The following is a 5,541-nucleotide window of genomic DNA, read 5'->3' on the forward strand; positions in this document are numbered from 1 at the left end:
CGAAAGTAATACAGGGTCCGTGCAATAAGTATCGTGACCGGTTCGCTGTAGCCTTAACGGAGCGGTGGATGGGGGTCCGATCGGTCGGCTCGGTAGAGGGGCCCCCCACCACTCAGGCACACTTTAGTTTAGTCACCTTCGGGCATGCGTTGAGACAGAGGTGGATTTTTGTGACGTGTGATTGTTTGTGGTGTCGTCGCGCCAGCATGGAGCGCACCGTCGAGCAACGCTACGCTGTGAAGTTTTGCGTTAAACTTGTGAAATTAGCGTCGGAGACCCTGGAACTCATTTAACAGGCTTATTGGTATGAGTCATACAAGAGTGTTCGAGTGGTGCTAAATGTTAAAGGAAGGCCGGGAGCTCGTCAAAGACGAACACTGCGTCGGACACCCGGCGGCCACTCGAACCAATGCTCAGGTGGCCAAAGTGAAAAACGTTTTGGACTCAGACGGATATTTAACCATGGCCCTTATCAATGAGGAGACCGGCCTTTTAGTCGGAACCGTCCACACTATTATAACAGAGGATGTTGAGATGAGGAAAGTGTGCACGAAACTGGTGCCGAAAGTCTTGAGCGAGGAACAAAAACTGTCGCGGGTGGAAATTTCGCAAGAAATTTTGAGCTGTGTCCAGGAATATGAAGGACAAGGCAAAGAAGGGCAGGATTTTCTCGGCAACGTTATTATCTCATAAGGTAGCTCAAAAGAAGCTCAAAAGAAGCTCAAAAGAAGCTCAAAGGATATCGGTTCGACTCCATCGAGGCAGTTCAAGCGGTGACGACAAAGGCCCTCAACAGTATTCCGGTAAACCGACTTCCAGCGAGCTTTTGACGAGTGGCAGACGCTCCGAACTAAGTGTATCGATGCAGGAGGAATGTAATTTGAAGATTATTAAGTAATTGTAATCATAAATGCAATACATTTTGATTTTTTGAGCCAGTCCCGATACTTATTGTACGGATACTTTAGCATACGGAAAGGGAATGAGTAAGTGTAAGAAACTTTCCGTACAAGGAGTATGCTTACACATTGGCTCTAAATCTTTATCGAAATGATTTGTGTTCATCCAGGCGAGGGCCTTCTCAGTGATTAGCTGATGATTCCATGCAGTGGCGGATCCAAGGAGATGGGGGTCTTGTGGGCTGATGGCCAAATTTGCGGAACATTTTTTCTAGTGGATTTCACTCAAGTAAAACTTAAAATTGATATTGATTCATAATAACCTTCGTCTACCGCCCACAGAGACTAAACCGAACCCCTGCACCTTGCGTTGCGGTATCTTAATAAGTGTTATTTTTAAAATTTGTTATCATTTTCAAAATTATCCGCAGAATTCATGGTTTTTCAATTATTTTTTAAATTTATGTTAACGGCTCACTTGAAAGTTTCTATATCCCCTACTGAATTTGAGGCTTTTACGTTGCTCTCGCGTTCATCGGAGTCATTGGGCAAAATCTTCGTCCACATTTCTAACAGAGCCTTCAGTCCCTTGACGTTGGGCCCAAAGACTCCGAAGAGAATACTGAAAAAAACTCATTCAGCCTGAATAACCAACGACTAAGGTGCAGATCAAAAGCTTGAAGAGAAACAGCAATGATTACATTTTTAAGATCCTATATCATAAATTTTACCAACCATAATTACATGAATAAAATAGAGTAAGCATGTTAAAAAATTAAAAACATACAAAGGAATGCCCTATTTTTAGGGATGCTATAGAACAGAGAGCTTGAGCTATTGAGGGTGTTTCGCATGAAATTTACTAGAATGTGGAAGAAAGCTTTGCAAACTGTACGGCATATTTATAAATCATCAAGATGTACTCTGGCCTGTTATGACATAATTGAAGGAATGTAATGAGCCTAAGAAAAAATCATTACCTCTATTGAATGAGATACCTGTTATGAAACACTGCGTAAAATAAATAATGAAATGAAGTATAAATAATGAAATCATTTCAGAGCAAATATAGTGAAAAATATCTGTCAAGTCTATTTATGTTTTTTTAATGTTTTCTAGAGTCAATGATATACTGCATCATGACATTCATTCGATTCTTGCCATTGGTACTACGTCACCTTTTGTTTGTTTTAAGTTATCAATAAACTTGCATATAAATAAGCAAATGGCTTGCAATTGATCAAACCTCTTGCAATTTTCATCCAACTTATGCCCATTTTCAAAGTCAATTCAGCATATAAAATTATATACTAATCTCCTGAGTCCATGTTTCCGTATTTCTAAAATACCCGCGTTTCTCTGATCTTCGACCTTTATAAACATGCCACCTGCAACAGAATTCTTAGGTAAATCAGGAGGGAACGAACACCTGCTGAAAAGATGAGATCTCATTTCCATATTCATGTAAATAGGACATCTGTGATGGATTTTCCCTATCCGATGGATAGATAACCATGACAAATGAACTTTAGTTTCTAATCGTTGCATAAATTAAAGTACGAATGAGAACGAAATCTAATGTAAAGTACTCATGTGAAGTACTGGCTGTCATAAATTGAATATCATCCCTAATCTCAGTGATTTACGTTAACGCAAACACGAAATTTCATCGAAGAATCTCCCTGTTAAGTTTCATATCACACGCGATATACAGATTGAATCCATCCCAGCGATTAATGTGAACAATGGTTATTCCACATACTGCAAACATTGTTCGGAGTCATCAAGCCCCGAGTTACACTATCCTAACGATTTATTCCATTCGACAGACCGCAACCTGGAGGCATGACGACTGAATTAGTGTGGCTTCCACCAATATGTTCCTCGAACTTCATTTCAAAGTTTTCCATCCGGTAGGCGTTGCAAAAATAGGCGATGACGTCGTCGACCTGAACCCGTCGAATATGCCGGCGGACGTGAGCTGTTCGCGTCTTCTTCAGTCGGGAAAAAAGGAGGGCATTTATTTTTTGTCGTCACTGGATATTTTTATTTGGTTCTCGAGAGCCCTTAGCAAAAATATCGCTCCCACTGGGCGAATATGCTGAGCGGTCGTCTCGTCGCTCGCTTCTTTTTTATTACAATGCGGGGAAACCTAATTATCAGTTCACTCCTAAAAACTCCTCGACGAAAATTCTTGACGAGTGACAAAATAAAATTATATTTTCCGCTTCATTATTCATCGGATGTCTGCCAAGGGTAAGGGTTTACCAGGGCCTGTGGAGAACAATCTCAGTAAAAATAAACCCGCAAATTATTGACATTATTCGATTCGAAGATTTAAAAAATATGCTGTGTTTAAATAAGTTTCATTCTACGAAGAAAAATTGATTTGTCTGAAACCCAAATTTTGGGTGTGTGTATTTACAGCTGACAGTGATATATTATTATATTGCCTTATAATTTTCAGAAAGGTATTTGGGTATTAATTTAACATTTTCTAATATGTCAAATGTGTATTTTCTTTGTACTTTTATGGAGTCAAATGCGCCTGAATACCTTTTCCCGGATACTTTTTTAACCAAAAGTATATATAGAAGTAACTGGAATGGTGCGGGAGAAAAGAATTGCTGAGAGAAATCTGGAATTCTTGGGAAAGATGGATTTTAAGCATTTCCATTAAGAAAGGAATGTTGGAAACGTGATAGAGGGGAGAATATTCAGCTAGCGGGGAAGTAATAAGATGTGTATATATATATGTGTATATATATATATATATATATATATATATATATATATATATATATATATATATATATATATATATATATGCGGAATGAAAGGAGGTAGAATATATGCGGGATTGAATAAGTATACTTTATTATGGGGTATCAAGATGTGTATTTTTATGTGCGGCTAAGAAAATGTGGAAATATTCAGGCCGTTCCCATCCAAAATCCACAATAAACCATAGACCACCCAATAATGATAGACGTGTACTTGTTAATTCAAGCCAAATTCATTATACATTAATTACATGGCGTGACGTCACTCACCATCGGCAGGATGTGCTACCAATCTAACAAAACTATTACGGTGTTAAAAGACTTCATGGCTAAAACAAACACAATTGTTAAAAAGGATATGATGGTTTAAATAGTTTTAATGCGGCCAAACACTTCAAGAGATTTGAAAGTAATGTGTGAGTAGAGGGGGCACCTCGAAAAAATTGGTAAAAATAAATTAAGTTACACACATACTTGTACTTTGGTTACGTTTTAATTGAATTGCCTTTACCACCGACCACTTCAACCGCGTGGTAAACCATGATCATGGATAAGTAAATTTACTTACTCCAATGTGGCAAAACAATAAAATAGAGCCGTAGAAAAACTTTGTAGAATCATGCCATTGTATTCCAATGTTATTAGTCACCCAATGAGATTATCGACGTTAAATAATAATATTTAATATACTTGGGTAATATTTTTAAAGTCAATTGAGGAATAAAGATCCGCTCAATCAACCAAAACCGCCAATATTTTTATTTTATAATGTGGTATATTTGGCTCGCGAGCATTTTCGGAGTCGCTTTACTTTGAAACATCAATCAAAATAATATTCATACTGTTAATTATGAATACTAATATATATGTAGGGTGCTGGCAAGCAGAGGCATATTCGAGTCCGATTGAAATTGCAATTTGTAATTTCTTTAAGGGATGTGATGAAATTAATAACGGTAGCGTCATAGAAATTTTATCATTCAATTTACGTAAAGGCACGATTATAAGACAGTAATGCTTGATACTCGTCTTTAACATTCATTTCGCAGGATCAAATAGATCGCCTTTGAATAGAAAAAGAATACCAGGAGGAATTTAACGATCCTCGGTGGAAATAGAGGGAGTGATAAATTTTCAACGTCAGTTTATCGTCGCATGTCTACCGTACGTTGTAAAATGGTTTACCTCCAATTAAGTAGTAACCTCTGCGTCAAAGTAAACTTGAATGTAAAACAAACTGCCAATCGCTCTAGTGTACGCTATATAAGGGATCAATTGACTTGGTTTTTAGGTCATCGGAATGAAAGCTGCTTTAATTCTCCTTTCGCGACCCATCCACGAGTTTCCCGCCATTAAATGTACGTGGCATGCATCGAGTAAAATAAAATATCGAATTCATTCAAAATGTTTTCCGGGGTAATGTATTTAGAAGCGCGCATTGTGATCGGTCGTATTGTTTTTTTATTGTTGTTATTTCAATCTGCGCTGTAAACAGGTTAACTTTCACGGATCGAGATTTTTTCTTATTTTACCAGAGAATTAATTAATTGGGGCGGCAAAACCGGTGCGTCGTATCGGAATTTGGCCTCACAGGCGGGGACAAGGGGGAGGAGGGGGGGGGGTGGTCCGGCGCCCGAAACAATGGCACGTCCGGTTTATAAAATGGCGGCTAATTCCACCGGTGCGGTCCGCTCTCGTGGGTGTCTGTGGTGGGAGGGGGCGATGGGGTTGGTTTCCGCTGAAAACGAGGCCGCCCCGCCCCGCCCTCTCGCATTCCCGGCCCCCCCTCCTTCCCGTGAGGGTGGTTGGGGTGGTCGTGTGGGGAGTGAGCGAGGTCATGGGAAACGTCCACAAGGTGG

This window comes from Hetaerina americana, unplaced genomic scaffold, assembly GCF_022747635.1.
Source record: "Hetaerina americana unplaced genomic scaffold, ioHetAmer1.1.p SCAF_5, whole genome shotgun sequence".
In the NCBI taxonomy this organism is placed as follows: Eukaryota; Metazoa; Arthropoda; class Insecta; order Odonata; family Calopterygidae; genus Hetaerina; species Hetaerina americana.